Source organism: Ochotona curzoniae, unplaced genomic scaffold (assembly GCF_017591425.1).
Source record: "Ochotona curzoniae isolate NIBS_2020 unplaced genomic scaffold, NIBS_Ocur_1.0 scaffold_4812, whole genome shotgun sequence".
NCBI lineage: Eukaryota > Metazoa > Chordata > Mammalia > Lagomorpha > Ochotonidae > Ochotona > Ochotona curzoniae.
Genome location: NW_024467124.1, coordinates 4,159,529 through 4,181,867, shown reverse-complemented (window position 1 = coordinate 4,181,867; position 22,339 = coordinate 4,159,529). Strand labels below are relative to the sequence as shown.

At 42.1% G+C, this 22,339-nt stretch overlaps 1 pseudogene; it reads left to right on the top strand.

The window, feature by feature from the left end:
• Window positions 1-14,532: 14,532 nt before the first annotated feature.
• LOC121149967 lies at window positions 14,533-14,650 on the top strand (annotated as a pseudogene).
• The last annotated feature ends 7,689 nt before the right edge of the window (window positions 14,651-22,339 follow it).

The window sequence follows — 22,339 nt, the reverse complement described above, 5'->3', positions numbered from 1 at the left end:
ATATCATGCTATACTAATTTTAATAGGCTCTGAGCCCCAACTGTGACCTATCATTATGGTATAGGTGGCCAAAGGACTTCTCCATTTCTTCTCTAACCCCAAGCATTATAAATTGGATGGAAAGCAGTTATCTGTTTGGCAACAATGAAAAATGAGTAGATGCCAAAACTCTGTACTGAATCCAGAAGCTTGAGTCATGAGAACTCATGCAATCCTGCTAGATTTGGGGCCTACTCCATTGCTACCCTGCAAATGCCCCAGGGAATGCAGGAACCTGAGTCACCACTACAGGTCTACAGCCCAGAATGCCAGCCACAATGGCTGAGGTTCTGTTGCTGAAACCAATGCACCCTTGCTGGGAAGCTCCCAGAATGCCAGTCACAATGGCCTGAGGGCTGCTGCTGAAACAAATGCACCCTTGCTGGGATTGAGATGAACATTCACACTGTAACTGCCATTGCTGTGAACTTTGGCAGAAAAGGATGTAGAGGAAGACTATAATACACCATGCACCTGGATAGCTGCCATCATATTCAATGTATAAAATTGACTACGTAAAGAACACAGAATATTTAATAAAAAAAGAATTTTTTGGAAAATGAAAGGACGAAGTCACATCAATAATAACCTAGAATGAAAAGACTAAATTTCTCTACCAAAAAAATACAGAGTGTCTGAATATAATGAACAGAAAACCTGGGTTAGTTCTGTTTACAAGAAGTTAACTGGGTCAGCATTGTGGCATATGGATTAAATTCCCTATGGGCAGCGCCAGCATTCCATGTGCGTGCCAGATCAAAACCCTGCTGCTTCAGTTCTCTGTTGATGGCCAATAAAAATTAGCTGAAGATGACCCAAGTGTGTATATTTACCATGTGATCCAGCCATCCAACTCTTTGGAATTTACACAAATGAAACAATCATATAAACATTGCCCGTTCCCCCATGTTAACTCAGCTCAGCTTGCCATAGCTTAGATGTAGAATCATCTCAGATGTCCATCAACAGATACTTCAATATGCACATGAGAAAAGTCAGTTATCCTGTAGAGGAACCCCAATGAGACTCACAGCTGACCACTCACAGGAAATTCTATAGGCCAGAAGAGCATGGAGTGACAACATTCTGGATCCTAAAGGAAAAAAAAAAATTTTCAGCCCAGAATAACATACTGAGTAAAGCTTCCCTCTTTATCTGAAAATAAAACAAAATACAACTAAAGCAAACAAAAACTGGAAAACTTTGTCTCTAACAGAGATGCACTACAAATGCTGGTTGAAGATGTGATATGGACAAGGAAAAAAGTAGAACACTTACCAAATCCAAAGGCAAATGTGGAGAAAAGCTCAATAAAACCACTAAAGAAACTTAAATCAAGCAATGAGAGAAACAATCCTAAAATGACAGTAGCAATTCAGTACATATTGGTATTTACCCTTCATGTAAATGGATTAAACGCATCAATCAAATGCCATAGCTTAGAGGACTGTGTAAAAAAAAATAATCTTTCTGTTGTATAAAGAAAACATATCTCATCAACAAAGATACATGGAATCTGAAAGCGAAAGCATGGGAAAGGATATTCCAAGATAATGGAAAGGAAAAATGAGCTGTTACACACATTCTGATATCATAGAGCGTGGACTTCAATTTGAAGAGAATGAAAGAGATAAAGAAGAATATGACATAATTATTAAGGGATATACTTACCAAGTAGAGATCTTTAAAATAAATGTATATGCACCAAGTGTTAGAGCACCAAGCTATATGAAACAAGTATTAATAGATTTAAAAGCAGAAATACACTCCAATACAATAGTAGGTACTATTGTATTTGGGGACCTTAACATGCAATTAACCTCAATGGACAGAGAAGCAAACAAGACAGTACACATTTTTTTTTCTCAGTCAGGAAACATTTATTCTGAATTATCATATTATAGGCCATAACATAAACATTAGCAAATTTAAATAAACCAACATCATACCAATCTTCTTCTCAGACCATCATAGAATAAAACTGCAAACCAAAAAATCAAAACACCCCCAGAGATATGCGATTCCTTGGAAACTATACAACATGCTGCTAAATGAACAATGTTATACAAGAAAACAAAGCGGGAATTTAAAAAAAATGACTGAAGTAAATGAAAACATCAACAACAAAACTTGTGGGGTACAGGGAAGGCAGTATTAAGGGGGAAATTTATTACAATAGAGTCCATGTCAAGAAACTAGAGGGGGACCAAATTAATGAGCTAACCATACATCTGAAGAAGCTAGAAAGCCAAAAAAGAATTACAAGATTAATAGAAAAAAAAGAAATAATCAAAATAAGGGAGGAAATAAATCAAAACAGATCAGAGGATCAAGATGGTGGCCACTTAAGGGGATGTAAAATAACAGTGCAATGAATACTATAAAATCAGATGTGAGGATAAAATGCATTATGCATCTCTACTTCCAGACAAAGATGGACTCCCAAGAAACTATTTGCTATATCTTTTTTTTTATAAGATTGAAATATTTATTGGAAAGTCAGATATACAGAGAGGAGGAGAGACAGAGAGGAAGATAACCGCCTGATGATTCACACCCCAAGTGAGCACAGCAGCCTATGTTAGGCCAATCCAAAGCCAGGATCCAGGAACTTCCTAAGGGTCTCCGACACAGGTGCAGGGTTCCAAGGCTTTGGGCTGTCCTCGACTGCAATTCCAAGCCACAAGCAGGGAGCTAGCTGGGAAGTGGCCCTAGAGGGCCAAGGGGCTAGTGGGCATCAGAGGGCCATGCCTGAGTTCCAGAATCTCCAGGCAACAGCTTGTTGCTAACCAACGGCCATTGTTAGCTGCCTATATAAGTCCCAGCATGCCTTGCTCTGGCGACACTTTGTGGGACTGTCCGACTACACTGGATGTGCTCTCTGAGCACTCCAGGGCGGTTAAGTGACCCACAGCCATGTCCTTGGGGATTCCTGGCCTAGGCTTCTGGCTAGGCCATTACCCAGGACTGGCAAAGGACATTGGTGGCTATTACAAATATATACCAGAAGGCATACAGAAGAACAACATTGAAAGAGGTCAAGGTGACCTGCTAACCAGTCTCACCAGAGACCTGGAAGCATGGTGTCAGGCATGGGAGCGGCACAACAACCAGCACACTGCCATTCAACCTACGGTACCAAAAACACTGGATGAAATCAGGAATGAATCTGGATTGTTCCACAGAGACTTGGCTGATGGAGACAACAAAGCAAAAGCTGGAAAGTCTGTAAAGGGAGCTGACCACATCCTGGAAACCACTGGGGAGATTTCCAACAAACAAGATCTACTCAGAGAGCTCAAGGGAGTGTTGGAGGCCTCTAGCAATCTTGCCTTTCTGGATCAAAGAAAACCTGAGTCCTGGAGAGAGACACTTCAGTGTCTCCTACAAGAGAATGAAGTGCTCAAATCATCACTGGCAACAAAAGAAGAAACCATCCGGCTCCTCCAGGCCAGAATCGAGACACTATCTCATGCTATGATGCAGAAAACCAAAGTGGAGAGAAAATATCAAGACATGTCCCTAGAACTCAAGCAAATAAAGAAGAAGGAAGATCGTCTAGAGAAGCTCATGGAAGGCAAAGAGCTCTTTCTCACAGTGAAAATTCATCAGGTACGCTCCCTGCAGAGTCATCTGACAGAGATCCAGCAGGAGAACAAGACGTTGAAGCAAACCATAAAGAGGCTTCGAGAGTCAGTGTGTCTTGAACATGTGTTTAGAAAGACTGGTACACAGCCCAACATGGAAGGAAACCACGTTGGCCTAGAGTCAGAAGACATCGACTTGGCACAAAATGTCCAAGAGACTGGCATCAGATCCACAATGTTCAAACAGGAGTTTGCCCAAGTCCTTGAAAATCTTGGACAATTCTCCTCAACCAAGGAAGATCTTCCAAAACACCTGAAACATTTCCTAGAATCCTCCAATCAGGGAGGATTCACAAAAGAGTCAGCAGAGCTGACAAAGTCTGTTCCCTTGGGGGAGCCTGCCGAAGGCCTTAAAGAAGCCACGGAAACACTGGAACCATCTCTAGTAACCAAGGAAAGCACAGCCAGGCTTCTCCAGGGAGAAATACCCAGAATGCCTTCTTCAAAGCCTGACACCACCACACTGGAGGCACAAAACCAGCAGATGTCTTCACAAATCAGACAACTGAAGAAGAACCAGGCACATCTGCAAAAATTAGTAAAAGGCAAAGATGTCTTCATGAGTGCCAAAAATAGGCAATTATGTTCTCTGAACAAACAGCTTGCAGAGAAAGAGAGAGAGAATAACACTTGGAAGAAAATCATGAGGAAACTCTGTCACTCCGCCACTGAGAACATCCCCCTGGAGACAGAGGAGGACCAAAAGTCTGCAGAACTCAGAAAACTGAAGAAGCAGCAACATGCACTAGAGAAAGTCATGAAAGCAAAAGGGCTTGTTGTGAAAGCCAAAACTCACCAGGTCCAGGCACTGGAAGACACCCTTCTCAAGAAAGAGGAGGAGAACAGCCTTTTAAAGCAATCCGTGAGAAAATTAGAAGAAGCAGTGTCCACACTGCAGATGGATATAGCCAGACTGCGACAAGAACAGCAGAAAAGCCTTGAAAGAGCTCAAGAAGAGAAGAACGCATTCGAAGACACCAACATGATGATGCCCAAGTCCTTCCCAGAGAAGGAGGTGGCTGCCTGTGAACTAAGGGAAGATGTCCCGTCTGGGACACAGCTGCTGATAGAAAAAGAAGACACATGCCAGCAGCTCTTGAGTGCCACAGAGTCCATGCTGAAGAAGAGCCCAGAGTTCACCCAGGAGAGAGAGGAAATGCTGCTGGCCATGGAACAGGATCAACTGAAGGAAGTGGCCCTGCAGAGTGCAGTGAAGCATTCACAAGATAAATCAAGCCAGGAGCCTGAGAGGGACCACCAGCATCTTGCACAATTCCAAGAGTCTCAGGTGCCTGAAGCCCTGCAGAAGGAAGCAAATGGACAGGCTGCCATTCAATCAGAAGCAGGAGCAGAGAGCAGCTCGCTGAGAGCCCTGAGCAGCACCCCCAGTGCTGCTGGCCCTGTGATCGAGTCACCCTGTGGGCCAGCACAGATGCCATTGCCTACACTGGCCACCTGCACTGCCAGCCTGAGTGGCCAGGCTGAGGCCAAGGTAGAACCCAAGCTGCTGCCTGCTGAGCCCAATCTCTCCACCACAGGGCACAAGAAGCTGCTCGCCACCAAGGTTCTGGGAACCGTGGTGTGGTTCAATGTCAAGGCCAGATATGGCTTCATCAGGCGCCATGATATCCAACAAGACATCTTTGTTCATCACACCGCTATTAAAAGTTACACTGGCAAGTATTACCTGCCGAGCCTAGCAGATGGTGAAATCGTGGAGTTTGATGTGGAGGAGGGCCAGAAGGGTGTACAGGCAGCCAAAGTCACAGGCCCCAGTGGAGCTGCAGTGAGGGGCAGCAGAAGTGTGGCCCAGTGGCGCCATTCCCGCTGCTTGCCACGATGCAGGGCTCCTCAGCGCCAAATCATGCAGAGCCACATTGAGAGCTCTGGCAGCATGTATGACAACCAGGCCCAACCTTGCTGGCCCCAACGCTGCCCAAGGCTCCTGCCCTCCTACCAACCAAGACGCTACCAGCAGGATTCCAACAAACCACTGTTGGGTGAAGGGATGAAAGTTGCCCAGGGCCCAACTGCAGAAAAGCATCAAGTGCACAGCCAAGATCAGGGTGAAAACATGCCAGGCCAGCAGCCGCCTCTCAGGTGTTCCCCATGCAGCCGGCCAGACAGCCTTGGACACTAAATGGCACAGAGGCCATGGCCACCCAGGGTGCTGCTGACAATACACCTGCTCCCAAAGCACTGTAGGGAAGCCCAGCTTAACATCAGCACTGCTCTCCCCTTGACTCACCAAACAACCAAGCACCCTGAAAGTCAACTCAGAGAACAAAAGTTTTGAGATGGAGACCGTCAGCATTTATTTGATTGTTTTGTCACTTAACAAGCCTGATAGAATTGTCTACATTTGTGGCAGCTGAGTTTTATATAAGGCTCTCTGCTTTTTGCTCATTGAATTTTTTTTTTCCCCTCAGAACATCTATCAACATTTGTTACATTATTTTTAATGTAGTACAGTTTTGGGATTTTTTGAAATTGAAAATGATAACTCATGCACAACTTGTTTTTAAGAGAAGAAACAAGTAAAAAAGAATGGAGTGGTCAACTAAAACAATTTTTGAATTGAAGACATGCCAGTTAAATGTGATAGTGAAGTTGAAAATATGGAAATAATTGTTCCCTCATAAAATTTAGTGTAAGAGGAGCACTTGAAGAGGATTTCGAAGATGATGAGTAAAAGCACATTCGGAGTTCTCTGCCTTCAAAGAAACAGAGAAATCGCCATGTTGCTTACTGACTGACTACGGGAAAATGTTTGCAATTTAGCAAAGACTGTCTACAGAACTTCTTAAAGACAATGCAGACAAAGAGTACACTGTCAAACTAACAGTTGGACAAGATCTCTCAGGAGGAGGGACACACTTTCCAGAGACTCAAGAAATTCCCATTTGTATTGAAGTTGTATGTGCACAAAATTCTAATAAAAATTTTAAACTTTCCATAGCAGTGTTTAGGTTATTTATTGAACCTGCAAATGGTCCACTCAGAAGACTCACCAGGAGCTAATTCTTGCCTGAGGATGGGTGTGGAATGGTAGATGGAGAAGGGTTCACAGACAATAGGAATTCATGGGGACCAAGCTGGTGCCATGACAGGTTAAGCATCCCTCATGGGCACTGTGTCTAGTTCCACATAATGGGGTTATAAGTCTCATGTGAGACCAAAATTCCTATAAGGACCAATCGGTGTTAATATGTGTTACTGGAGGCTGGGTAGGAAGCAGGGCTGCTGGACTTGAAGCAGTGGTCTTATGGTATCTTGACCCGTATAAGGCGAGGACTTCATCTGCTAGGCTACTATGTCTGGCTAAATGACTATTCTTGAAGATTATCATAATACAGAAAGAAAAAGCTTTAGTCATGCTTTCTGTTTGGAGACAAAGTTAGTGAAGTGGACTTAAAAATAAAAATCTTGGAAAGGAAGATAGCAGTGCCTATGTTTCCCCAAGTAGTATCTATTCCACTCGTGTCCTGGCATGTAAATGTGTGTTTTAATATATGTGTTTGTGTCTATGTGAATATACACATTTAAGATGGATCATTAAAAGTCATGACAAATTCTTAGCCTTGATGCTTTAAATTTAAATATGAGATAGACAGTTAGCACTGCTTAAATATTGTTTGGAATGCCCACAGGGATGGCAGAATACTGGTGTCAAGTACTGTCTTGGTTAGTAATCGCAGTGTCCTGCCAGGGCACACTGTGGAAGATGGAGTGATGGCTCAAGTCCCGAGGTGGAGGTCCTCCCTCCTGGCTGTGGTCTGTCCTAGGGCTGGCCCCTGTGGGCATTTGGGAAGTGAACCAGCTGATGGGCTCTCTGTCACCGTCTGCATTCTCTTACTCAGAAAGGGTTCTTTAAACTTTTTGGCAATGTAGGAAGCATCTTGTTATTCAAATTTCAAGAATTTTTTGAATTACTGTTAGGCATAGTTTTTCATGGTAGTCGCCACCGTTCAAAAATAAATAAATAAAATAACAATGTTTTCACAAGACACTCTGAATGTGTTCTAATAACCGCATGGTTTCAAGGATAAAATGATAGAATCTTTTTTGAAAAGACTTATTTATTTTTATTGGAAAGGCAGATATACAGAGAGGAGGAGAGACAGAGAGGAAGATCTTCCGTCTGATGATTCACTCCCCAAGTGGCTGCAAAGGCTGGAGCTGAGCCAATCTGAAGTCAGGAGCAAAGATGTCTTCCGGGTTTCCCACATGGGTGCAGAGTCCCAAGGCTTTGGGCCATCCTTACTGCTTTGCCAGACCAGAAGAAGGGAGCTGGATGGGAAGCCGGGCTTCTGCGATTAGAACCGCCACCCATATGGGATCCCGGCACGTGTAAGGTGAGGACTTTAAGCACTATGTTATCCTGATGGGCTCTGAAATGATATGATCCTAAGAACTGTCTGCATTAATATAATCTAGTTACAGCAACAGAACGGCAGGAAAATGAAGTGAGAAAATGTGGTAAAATGGATCCTTTGTTTAAATAGCTCAGTTTGTCCTTTAAAAAATTGGTCTTTTTTTTTTTTTTTTTAAGTATCAGTTATTTCCATAGAGAGCAGTCACACTGGGGAAGAGTGATCAGTGGTTACCCTTTCCTGGGTGAAACACCAAGGTGAATGCCTGCAGCAAGCTAGGCAAGTTGACCAGTGAGACACTTGGGCACATGCACACCTGAGTGCTAACTTTGGATTTCTTTGTAAACTCTTGATGACAATTTGCCTATTCCAATTGTAAAATGTAATCGTGTGGTTACCAAAATGGAAAACAATAGAGGGAGTGTCAAGAGTTATTTTGGTGAAAACTAGAGCTCACTCAGAAAAAAATTCTTATTGGTCACAAGATAATTCAGAAGTGTAAGATTGATTCTGTATCCAGATTGTCAGATTGCTTTCCCATGTCAAAGTCCTTCCACTACATCTTACTTTGAAGACCACTCACTGATACTAGTGTGATTTGTTGAGAAGAACATAGTCAAACTCTAGTGAAGGGATCTATATCCAAAGAAATAGCCTCCTGGGCCAATCTGCACTTACTGACCAACATGTTTATGTTTCAAATTGTCGTTTAAAAGTATGTAACACAGAAGGCTTTATTCCTTGCTTACCCCCAGTCATGCTCTCCTATTCTGCATTTTGTTTTGGGTGATACGCTAACATGGTGGACACACCTTTCCAACAAGGAATTATTACATGTTTAAGCCCATGTCTTTCAGTAGAGCTGTTACTGACAGTTGGAGCTGAACATTCCACTTCCTTTGGAGCTGTCACATATCTCACAGGAAATTCAGTACCCACGACCCCTGCCTCTACATGCCAGCAGCAGATGTGGGTATTGTGGCACTACAGGCTATGCTGCTATCCCCCATTGGAGTGCCAGTTCAAGTCCCACCTCCTCTGCTTTCCATCCAGCTTCACACTAATGAGCCCAGACAGGCAGCAGGTGATGGCCTGAGCATCTGGTTCCTGCCATCCACCTGGGAGAGTTCCTGGTCCTTGGCTGTGCTGGAACAGGCCCAGCTGTTGAGGGCATTAAATGAGTGAAGCAGCAGATGCAAGTCTTATATTCCATTCCCTTCATTTCATGTTACCTTTCAAGAATATCAAGATAAGGATAATGTCAACAATACATTCTGTGTTTTCCCTGATGGTGAAATAGAAACCACAAAACAAGCAACCTAGTTTCCTACCTTGAGAAGTGTGGATGGACATCACCAGAGTACTCCTGCTTTCTTTGTGGCCATAGTCCTTCCTTGCAGTGAAGGGTGGCTGGGAGGCCCAGGTCTAGTGAAGGAGACCAATGGACTTCTGCAAGGCCCCAGAGCCTGGGAGGGGCACCGCTCAGCATCCATACCTGGCAGTTACACTGCGAGTTCTACCCTTCCTCTTTCAGGTTCCATCATGGAGGATGCTGTGAGCTCTTCCAGCACAGCCCACCAGGCTACAATGGACCCCTTGACCTGTGGCTTCCAGAGCCCAGGCAAGAGTGTGACCTCCAAGGTCTCTACTGGCAAACAGCACCACCTCCAAGCCTACCTCATCGTTTTCATTCTTTCTTTCAAAATTTGTTTATTTTTTTGGGAAAGTCAGATAAACAGAGAGGAGGAGAAACAGAGAGGATGATCTTCCATCTGCCAATTTAATCCCCAAATGTCTATAGGGCTGCAATTGAACTAAACTGAAACCAGGAACCAGGGTCCTCTTCTGGTTCTCCCATGCAGCTGCAGGGTCCCAAGGCCAAGGCTGTTCCCGACTGCTCTCCCAGGCCACAAGCAGGGAGCTGGATGGGAAGAGGAGCTACCGGGATTCTGATTCTAATTGGCGCCCTTATGGGATCCCTGTGTTTGCAAGGCGAGGGCCTCAGCCGCTAGGCCACACTGCTGGGCCCTTTTTGCTATATCTTGCAATAGTTTTTTGGACTCTCTGCTATCGTCCATGACCGCAATGATGGACATATATCTGTGTATGAAGAAGTATACTATAGTAATGATATAGGGTAACTCAGCGAGGTGGGGACAGAGTTAGAGAGTGGAAAAGGGAAATCCCAGGGCCCATGATGCTGTATCCTAAAATGATAGTAATAAAAAGAAGCAAAAAAAAAAAAAGATGAAAAGAGCATAACATAAGGGATTAACAAATCAAAGAGATGGTTCTTTGAGAAAATCAACAAACTAGAGTCTCCACTAACTCAAATAATCAATAAAAAAAGGGACATTTATGACAAAAGTATGTATAATAATGGATAATGGTGACACAGATAGAATAAGCAGAAACTATTGCAAGCATTTATATGTTAACAAATCAGAAGACCTAGAAAAAAATGGATAGATTTTTTTGACATATGCAATTTATCAAACTTGAATCATGATTTAATTCAAAATTTAAGACAGACAGTTCAAGAAGGTAGGAGTTTTAATGGTACCTCCTGTATCACCAAGGGTCTAAATCACATCAGTATTAATTTCATCATTGTCATATCCCGTTTTCCTGAAGGCTGCTTAATCTGTCCCCTAAGCTCCCAATGTAAATAGAGTTTAAAACAGGTATAATGCTTACATGTTCTTTAATGTCTTTTCTATTCATTTATACCATGCCCATCTATAGAAGTCGCAGTAGCTTCTGCTCCCATTCCAATGAAAATGCTCTTTATGCTTTTTATGCTTGTATTTAGCCACCATTTTATCACTCAAGTCAGGAATTGATATTTTCAAGTATGCTTTAGTATAAAAGTTAACCAAAACCAATTTGCTGAAACTGTGAGACACAGGTCTACATCTAATTTAATTTTGTCAGTGTGTCCGCCATATTTTAGCTATAATTTTATTTTTGTTCTTAGATCAACTACAGTAATAATCCCCCAAACGTAGTTTTAAATGGAAAATTACAGTAGTTTTTACTTTGTAATATGTGGACTCCTCACTCTTTCAGAGATCTTTCAGAAAAACATCCTGCAATGATAACGAAATCTAATTGACTCCCATGACAAGACATCCAGTGACATATTTCTCTTTAAAGATGCACATTATAAAAAGAGAGGACCAGCTTTAGTTATTGGGTAGCTTTAAAAAATAATTTAAAAAATAGTAGTGTTGCCTTGAAATAGGTGAATTATCACTTCCTAATACCCTGTTTTAGATATTGAAAGACAATCAGAATTTCTTACCAGTGCTCCAAGTATTGGCCACATGGCATCAATTCAGTTAGAAGCTGTCACTGATTTCCGATAAAGAATTTAAATTTACTGTTAACCAGGGACTGTTATTTATGGGATTCTTGCAATCCAGTGGTGTCACAATGATAATTTCAAGATAAAGAGATATGAAAATAAATTGCAGCTTTAACTTTTCAAGTATTTATAAAGCAAAATAAAGTAGGCCAGCTTTCTATTTTTCCTCTGTACAATTGTCCTTAAGAATTTTGCTGGTTTATAACTCCCCGAAATCAGCCAGCACTGATTTAATGAAGCTTCTGCCTTTCTACAAATACCAAATCTCTGGACAAATTGTAACCATGGCATACAGGGTCAAACAGAGCTTTGAGTGGATGTTTTTCCAAAGAACAAGTGCACATGGCTAGCAAGTAGATGAAAAACTGCTAGGCGTCACTGGCCATCAGGAGATGCACATAAAAACTCAAACTCACTCCAATCATAATGGCAATTATAAAAAGATAAAACAACAACAAATTCTTGTTAGGTTGCACAGGAAAGGATACCCTGAAGCTTTGCTGGTAAGAATGCAAAGTAACACATCCATTACAGAAATCAATATCAAGGTTTCTCAAGAAACTAAAAATAACTCTATCATATGACCCATCTATCCCACTTCTGAGAATATACCCAACAAAAATGAAATTGGCATATGAAGGAGATATCATTTCGCTGATGTTTATTGCAGTGCACACAATAATAAAGATTTATAATCAACCAAGTGTTCATCAATGAATGAACAAGTAAAGAGTGAAGTAAATAGTTTATTTTCTCTTGTTGAATTCATCGTTTGCTCACAGATTGCATGATGGTATCATTTTACCCAAGAGGGTTTTGTCTTTTCTTATCTTCACCCATGTGTTGGTTATTCAGTGGTGCATTTTCTTACTCCATGGTGCCTTTAAAATTGTTTGTTTTAAGTTCATTCCTGTTGTTGACTTTGTTTTGTGGCTTCTCGTTTATGGGAATGCACAGTGACTACGTAATAGAGACTATCATATTCAGATGTGAAGATATAATTAAATATGCATCCCTACTTCCAAATCAAAGATGGACTTGCAATGGAACTGTTCGACATTTCTAGTCAGTGGGATGCTAGATTGCCTGACATTGTCTATACCAGCAATTTTGGAGCACACTTATATAACAGACTGATGGAATTATGACTGCTTATGATGGGCTATATTATTGTAATAATATGGGGAAAATCCATAAGGAGGTGGCATTTAGGGAGGGGATCCCAGATCCTATGGAATTCTACCATAAAATTCAAAATAAAAAAATTAATTTTTTTAAATGTATGAAGTAAATATATACAAAGGAGCATTATTTGGCTCTTAAAATGAATGAAATCCTGACATTTACCACAAAATGGATGGAACTGGGGCTCATTATATGAGGTAAAGTAAGACACATTAAGACAAACACCTCATTTTCTCTCATATATAAATAAACTGTATATGTATATTAATTACTATAGATCAGCATATATATGTATATATGCTATTTAGCTTTTAGGAACTGGCTTATTTTATGAATCATGAATTCCAGTTACATTAATTTTGTTATACATGACAGAAGTTCACTATTTTTATGGCTGAGTAAGATTCTATCATGTATACGTTGCAAATTATTTTAATCCAGCTATCCATTGCTGGACATCTGGGTTTATTGCATCCAACTTTTTAAAATAAAATATGCAGGGCAAGAGTTGTGAGTTAAGCATTTACTTGGGATTCACGCATCTCCTATTGAAGTTGTCATTTGATGCGCAGCTACTCTGCCTCTGTTCTGGTTCCCTGTAAATATGCCTAAGAAGCAGAGAATGACAGCTCACGTGCATGAGTACCAGTCATCTACCTGGCAGACACTAGCTTCCATCTTACGCTCCTGCTGTTGCAGGCATGTGGAGGGGGGTGGGCCAGATGATGGAAGATTCTCATCCGCTATATCACACTCCCTTTTTTCAGACTTGAGTAGCTTGTGACTTTACAGAGCTTCAGTTTGATTCTAAAGAGACGAAACAACTTACGAGATTTACAGGCAATAAGGCAATAATACTTTCCGAAAATTTTAAGTATTATTTTCTAAAAACATTGTTATTTTGCCAACATATATAGTTAACTAATGCCTGTTAGTTTTTTAAGAATTTGTTACTTTTTTTTTTAAAGATTTATTTTTATTATTTTTTCATTGGAAAGGCGGATATACAGAGAGGAGGAGAGACATCCTTCCGATGATGATTCACTCCCCAAGTGAGCGCAACGGGCCGATACTATGCCAATCCGAAGCCGATCCGAAGCCAGGAGCCTCTTCCGGGTCTCCCACGCGGGTGCAGGGTCCCAAAGCTTTGGGCTGTCCTCGACTGCTTTCCCGAGCCACAGGCAGGGAGCTGGAAGGGAAGCGGGGCTGCCGGGATTAGAACCGGCGCCCATATGGGATCCCGGGCGTGCAAGGCGAGGACCTTTAACCACTTGCGCCACGGCGCCGGGCCCAAGAATTTGTTACTTTTTACTTCTTATATCCTCAATGATTTATTTCCCATTTTTAATGTAGATTTTTAAAGATAAAATTATAATGAATCAGACTATATTAATATAAAGTAAGAAAATAAATTCTCTGAGATTCATGTCTCAGTTCATTAAAGTTTTCAAAATGTGTATAAAGAAAATGGATTATTCTCACATATATAATTTTTATTCATAATGATACTTTCCTATATCCATCTTTATATCCTCCTTTCTTTCTTTTTTTCCCCTTTTAATTTTAATAATAATGTACTTTTTTTAGGTGTGTATGGGGGGGTAGTGTGTGAAGTATAACCTGTGGCTGCTAGGGACATGGCAATCAAACAATACAAAACTAAACAAAGAATAGGAGAACATGATGTAACTGATAAGATAAACACAAGATGTATGAGGCTGGCATAACAAGTCATGTTGTTTTACTGTAAACTTTCCTCTTAAGTTGAACAAATATGTTCAAAAATAACAACAGAGTAAATACCTAAACCAGAAACATAGGTACTTCTTGGCATTACCAAATATGTTCTGTAAGTGGTAGGCTTTTATTTTTTTCCTGAATTCCCATCCTTTCTTTTTTTTTTAATTTTTAAATTTTATGGATCGCTTCTTGGTCTTTTGGCTAAGATCAAGTGGAGTATCTGTTCTTATCAGTTTAATATTTGATATGTTCTCTCTCCGAGGACACAAAATATAAAAAAAATTATGGTAAAATTCCATAGGGTCTGAGCAGTAAGGTACTTACAACTTACGATATAGTCACAGGCTTAATCCCTCAGTAAATAAAGAATTCAACAAGTAGAAAAATTCCTTCGATTTTTATATTCTCTGAGATAACAAAGTAGCTTTATATACAGCCTTAGAGATATTCTGATTGCTACACTGGATAATCCTTAGCCTTTCTTCTATTAAGAATATGGGAAATCATGTGTAAATAAGAGTTTAAATACTGCGAAATGGTAGTTATAACACTAAGGCTTCAAAAACTAGAGGCTGCAAGATATGTATATCAGCCTTTCTCTTTCTGCAAATCTGCCATTCCAATAAAACTAATGCATCATCAAAAACAAAAAAAGCAGAGGCTTTTAAAAAATGTTGGATAAAATGTTTGAAAACACCTGCTGTAGGAGACACGCCATAAATAGGTGATATTCTAATTCTAGCAGAGCCTCCAGCGTTTTCATCCTTCTTTACCTGAAAGAACCTCCAACAGATTTGTCTAAGACACCATTATTAACACAATATATTATTCAATGAAAGAACACTTATTCAAGTCTGTATAGCTTGGTCTATTTTTAAAACATGAAATCTATTTCAAAAACAAAATATTTTCTCATGTATGAACTTTTATTTGTGCATTTAAATTTTTATGTACTAGGAAGTATATAAATAGCTTTAGGAATAAAATACCACCAAAAGAAAGGAAAGATCCTTTTGAGTTTCCTAAATCATGGTTCTCTAATAAATCTTCTTCAGATAGATTAGTGCATCAGTGCCCTTCTTGCATGAGCAAGTGCTTTTTTTTGAGATTTATTTATTTTTGTTGGAAAGTCAGATATACAAAAATGGAGAATACAATGGAGTAAATTAAAAGTATGGTGGCAACTCCCCAAAATGGAGTGAAGCAGGCAAAAGAAAGAATCACAAAATTAGAAGATATTTCCTGTCACCACGCGGAAGCAAACAAAAATTGGAAGCAGAACTGGGTCAAGCTAAAAAAAGTATTCAAGAATTGAGAGACACTATTAAAAGGTCAAATATAAAAGTTATGGGAGTTCCAGAAGGTGCAGAAAGAGAAGCTGGGTTTAAAAATATATCCATTGAAATAATAAGGGAAAACTTTCCTTCGCTGAAGAAAAAATTGGGAAACAACATCCAGGATGGGTCCAGAACTCCCAGCAGGGTTAAACAAAAGCAATCTTCATGACACATGATAATCAAGCTCTCTTTAATTGAACATAAAGAAAAGATCCTTAAATGTGCATGTGGAAAAAAAAATCAATTGACATATAAAGGAGAGCCAATTAAATTTACAGGAGACCTCCCTAGGGAAACCCTACAGGCCAGAAGGGAATGGAGTGATGCAGTCCTGATTCTAACAGTGAAATCATATGGAGCAAAGCTTTGCTTTGTCTTGAAAGTGAAATGAACTTTTTCCACAGTAAAGAAAAACTCAAGGATACACCTCTTCCAAACCTACCTTACATATCATATTTAAAGATGTTCCCTTGACAGAGAAAAGCAGCTCACAAAGTTTCACTTTCTGGTGATGCTAAGGAGCCTGGTGGGAAAGCTGGGAGGAATGTCAGGTATGCCATGGGCAGGAAGTTGAGGGTGTGTGTGCTGTCTACACAGGGTTCTAAAATCATGGAGGTAAACTGGTGAGGAATGGAAATGGGGATGCAGCTGTAATAATAACTAAATCAGGATGATTTTCCCTCCCCTTGCTCTGCCCTGATTCTTTGTCCTGGTCACAGAATAGGTCCAACCACATCACAGGAGCAGGTGAAGCAAGATCTTCAGGGCAGACACCAAGAGCATTCCATCTTCTGGAATCCTCATTGTGGAAGCCTGGATCTAAAACACAATCTGCTAAGCTGCAACGTGGAACTGTCTCCTGGGGCAAGTGAAGTGGAACAGGGTGGGTGGAGTGCTGGAAGAGCAGAGGACAGGGAGATGTGCAGCTGTGCTTCCGCCCACTGCTCTCAGAAACCCTGCACCTGCACAAGGGATGAAGCGGTTGGTTGGAGGAGCTTGATGACCATGCGGATGAGGATCACAAGGAACTACAAAGAGGAACAAGTCTTATCAACACGATGAAAACAGAATTAATTGCAGAAGGATTGAGCAAGGAAGAAAAGGGAGGAAACAAAAGGAGATTTCACACCTGGGTTCTTCCTCTGCCTCCGAGAGGCATGTGGGAGCCCCAGCCCTTCAACCTGTCACACCTGCTCTATGCCCAAAAGGACTCTGGCTTCTGACCTTCTGCAGCAACCCTAGTCCAAGACAGAGCCCAACCTGCTCTCTCCCTACCTGGGGTGGCCCGGTTAGCAGTAGCAACCAGAGATGGAAGAGACATTTGAAGTGGCTGGTTCAGATTAATTACTGTAGTCAGCAGGGTGCTGCCTAGCCAATGTCCTTGGCTTGGATTAGAGGGACTGTCCCTCACTACTCATGTACCTGTGCAGGAACAGGCATAGCAAGCTCAGCCAAATGTCCTTGGCTAGCAGCAGCAGGAACACAAAAACGGCACCTTTCCACTCTATGGAATACCAGCAGGCTATAGGCTGCATGGGATAATATTAAGACTCAAGACAGGGCTGAAGGGGGTCGTGGTAGGCTTGGACAGGCTATCCTGACCAGGAGGGCATGCCAGGTCCTAGGTACGAAAAGGAAGAGGAAGGGACCGAGGTGGTGGCCTGTTGGCTGGAGTCCTTGCCTTGCAGGCACAGGGATGCCATATGAGTGACGGTTCTGATCCTGATGGCCCCTCTTCTCATCCAGCTCCCTGCTTGTGGCCTGGGAGGGCAGTCGGGAACAGCCTTGGCCTAGGGACCCTGCAGCTGCATGGGAGAACCAGAAGAGGACCCTGGTTCCTGGTTTCAGTTTAGTTCAATTGTAGCCCTGTAGACATTTGGGGATTAAATCCGCAGATGGAAGATCATCCTCTCTGTTTCTCCTCCTCTCTGTGTATCTGACTTTACAAAAAAAATAAACAAATTTTGAAAGAAAGAATGAAAACGATGAGGTAGGCTTGGAGGTGGTGCTGTTCGCCAGTAGAGACCTTGGGGGTCACACTCTTGCCTGGGCTCTGGAAGCCACAGGTCAAGGGGTCCATTGTAGCCTGGTGGGCTGTGCTGGAAGAGCACACAGCATCCTCCATGATGGAACCTGAAAGAGGAAGGGCAGAACTCGCAGTGTAACTGCCAGGTATGGATGCTGAGCGGTGCCCCTCCCAGGCTCTGGGACCTTGCAGAAGTCCATTGGTCTCCTTCACTAGACCTGGGCCTCACAGCCACCCTTCACTGCAAGGAAGGACTATGGCCACAAAGAAAGTGGGAGTACTCTGGTGATGTCCATCCATACTTCTCAAGGTAGGAAACTAGGTTGCTTGTTTTGTGGTTTCTATTTCACCATCAGGGAAAACACAGAATGTATTGTTGACATTATCCTTATCTTGATATACTTGAAAGGTAACATGAAACGAAGGGAATGGAATATAAGACTTGCATCTGCTGCTTCACTCATTTAATGCCCTCAACAGCAAGGCCTGTTCCAGCAAAGCCAAGGACCAGGAACTCTCCCAGGTGGATGGCAGGAACCAGATGCTCAGGCCATCACCTGCTGCCTGTCTGGGCTCATTAGTGTGAAGCTGGATGGAAAGCAGAGGAGGTGGGACTTGAACTGGCACTCCAATGGGGGATAGCAGCATAGCCTGTAGTGCCACAATACCCACATCTGCTGGTGGCATGTAGAGGCAGGGGTCGTGGGTACTGAATTTCCTGTGAGATATGTGACAGCTCCAAAGAGGTGGAATGTCCAGCTCAAACTGTCAGTAACAGCTCTGCTGAAAGACATGGGCATAAACATGTAATAATTCCTTGTTGCAAAGGTGTGTCCACCATGTTAGTGTAGCACCCAAAACAAAATGCAGAATAGGAGAGCATGACTGGGGGGTAAGCAAGGAATAAAGCCTTCTGTGTTACATACTTTTAAACGACAATTTGAAACATAAACATGTTGGTTAGTAAGTGCAGATTGGCCCAGGAGGCTATTTCTTTCAATGTGGATCCCCTAGTTAAAGTTTGACTATGTTCTTCTCAACAAATCACACTAGTATCAGTGAGTGGTCTTCAAAGTAAGATGTAGTAGAAGATTTGACATGGGAAAGCAAGCTGACAATCTGGATACAGAATCAATCTTACACTTCTGAATTATCTTGTGACCAATAAGAATTTTTTTTATGAGTGAGCTCTAGTTTTCACCAAAATAACTCTTGACACTCCCTCTATTGTTTTCCATTTTGGTAATCACACGATTACATTTTACAATTGAAACAATAGGCAAATTGTCATCAAGAGTTTACAAAGAAATCCAAAGTTAGCACTCAGGTGTGCATGTGCCCAAGTGTCTCACTGGCCATGACTTGCCTAGCTTGCTGCAGGCATTCACCTTGGTGTTTCACCCAGGAAAGGGTAACCACTGATCACTCTTCCCCAGTGTGACTGCTCTCTATGGAAATAACTGATACTTAAAAAAAAAAAAAAAAAAGACCAATTTTTTAAAGGACAAACTGAGCTATTGAAACAAAGGATCCATTTTACCACATTTTCTCACTTCATTTTCCTGCCGTTCTGTTGCTGTAACTAGATTATATTAATGCAGACAGTTCTTAGGATCATATCATTTCAGAGCCCATCACGATAACATAGTGCTTAAAGTCCTCGCTTACACGTGCCGGGATCCCATATGGGTGCCGGTTCTAATCGCAGAAGCCCGGCTTCCCATCCAGCTCCCTCTTCTGGTCTGGCAAAGCAGTAAGGATGGCCCAAATCCTTGGGAATCTGCACCCATGTGGGAAACCCGGAAGACATCCTTGCTCCTGACTTCAGATTGGCTCAGCTCCAGCCTTTGCAGCCACTTGGGGAGTGAATCATCAGACGGAAGATCTTCCTCTCTGTCTCTCCTCCTCTCTGTATATCTGCCTTTCCAATAAAAATAAATAAGATTTTAAAAAGAAAAGGATTCTATCATTTTACCCTTGAAACCATGCGGTTATTAGAACACATTCAGAGTGTCTTGTGAAAACATTGTCATTTTATTTATTATTTTTGAACAGTGGCAACTACCATGAAAAACTATGCCTAACAGTAATTCAAAAATTTCTTGAAAATTGAATTACAAGATGCTTCCTACATTGCCAAAAAGTTTTAAGAACCCTTTCTGAGTAAGAGAATGCAGATGGTGACAGAGAGCCCATCAGCTGGTTCACTTCCCAAATGCCCACAGGGGCCAGCCCTAGGACAGACCACAGCCAGGAGGGAGGACCTCCACCTCGGGACTTGAGCCATCACTCCCCCTTCCACAGTGTGCCCTGGCAGGACACTGCGATTACTAACCAAGACAGTACTTGACACCAGTATTCTGCCATCCCTGTGGGCATTCCAAACAATATTTAAGCAGTGCTAACTGCCTATCCCATATTTAAATTGAAAACATCAAGGCTAAGAATTTGTCATGACTTTTAATGATCCATCTTAAATGTGTATATTCACATAGACAAAGACACATATATTAAAACACACATTTACACGTCAGGACATGAGTGGAATAGATACTACTTGGGGAAACATAGGCACTGCTATCTTCCTTTCCAAGATTTTTATTTTTAAGTCCACTTCACTATCTTTGTCTCCAAACAAAAAGCATGACTAAAGCTTTTTCTTTCTGTATTATCATAATCTTCAAGAATAGTCATTTAGCCAGACATAGTAGCCTAGCAGATGAAGTCCTCGCCTTATATGGGTCAAGATACCATAAGACCACTGCTTCTAATGACAGCAGCCTTGCTTCCCATCCAGTCTCCAGTAACACAGATTAACACCGATTGGTCCTTATAGGAATTTTGGTCTCACATGAGACTTATCACCCCATTATGTGGGACTAGACACAGTGCCCATGATGGATGCTTAACCTGTCATGGCACAAGCTTGGTTCCACCAAAATTCCTACTGTCTGTGAATCCCTCTCCATCTACCATTCCACACCCACCCTCAGGCAAGAATTAGCTCCTGGTGCATCTTCTGAGTGGACCATTGGCAGGTTCAATAAATAACCTAAACACTGCTATGGAAAGTTTAAAATTTTTATTAGAACTTTGTGCACATAAGCTTCAATACAAATTGGAATTCCTTGAGTCTCTGGAAAGTGTGTCCCTCCTCCTGAGAGATCTTGTTCAACTGTCAGTTTTATAGTGTACTCTTTGCCTGCATTTTCTTTAAGAAGTTCTATAGACAGTCTTTGCTAAATTGCAAACATTTTCCCGTAGTCAGTCAGTAAGCAACATGGTGATGTCTCTGTTTCTTTGAAGGCAGAGAACTCTAAATGTGCTTTTACTCATCTTCTTCGAAATCCTCTTCAAGTGCTCTTACACTAAATTTTGTGAGGGAACAATTATTTCCATATTTTCAACTTCACTAACACATTTAACTAGTATGTCTTCAATTGAAAAATTGTTTTAGTTGACCACTCCACTTTTTTTTGTTTCTTCTCTTAAAAACAAGTTGTACATCAGTTGTCATTTTCAATTTGAAAAAAAATCCCAAAACTGTAATACATTAAAAATAATGTAACAAAGCTTGATAGATGTTCTGAGGGAACAAATTTCAATGAGCAAAAAGCAGAGAGCCTTATATAAAACTCAGCTGCCACAAATGTAGACAATTCTATCAGGCTTGTTAAGTGACAAAACAATCAAATAAGTGTTGACGGTCTCCATCTCAGAACTTTTGTTCTCTGAGTTGCCTTTCAGGGTGCTTGGTTGTTTGGTGAGTCAAGGGGAGAGCAGTGCTGATGTTAAGCCGGGCTTCCCTACAGTGCTTTGGGAGCAGGTGTATTGTCAGCAGCACCCTGGGTGGCCATGGCCTCTGTGCCATTTAGTGTCCAAGGCTGTCTGGCCGGCTGCATAGGGAACACCTGAGAGGCGGCTGCTGGCCTGGCATGTTTTCACCCTGATCATGGCTGTGCACTTGATGCTTTTCTGCAGTTGGGCCCTGGGCAACTTTCATCCCTTCACCCAACAGTGGCTTGTTGGAATCCTGCTGGTAGGGTCTTGGTTGGTAGGAGGGCAGGAGCCTTGGGCAGCGTTGGGGCCAGCAAGGTTGGGCCTGGTTGTCATACATGCTGCCAGAGCTCTCAATGTGGCTCTGCATGATTTGGCGCTGAGGAGCCCTGCATCGTGGCAAGCAGCGGGAACGGCGCCACTGGATCGTGCTTCTGCTGCCCCTCACTGCAGCTCCACTGGGGCCTGTGACGTTGGCCGCCTGTACACCCTTCTGGCCCTCCTCCACATCAAACTCCACAATTTCACCATCTGCTAGGCTCGGCAGGTAATACTTGCCAGTGTAACTTTTAATAGCGGTGTGATGAACAAAGATGTCTTGTTGGATATCATGGCGCCTGATGAAGCCATATCTGGCCTTAACATTGAACCACACCACGGTTCCCAGAACCTTGGTGGCGAGCAGCTTCTTGTGCCCTGTGGTGGAGAGATTGGGCTCAGCAGGCAGCAGCTTGGGTTCCACCTTGGCCTCAGCCTGGCCACTCAGGCTGGCAGTGCAGGTGGCCAGTGTAGGCAATGGCATCTGTGCTTCCCCACAGGGTGACTCGATCACAGGGCCAGCAGCACTG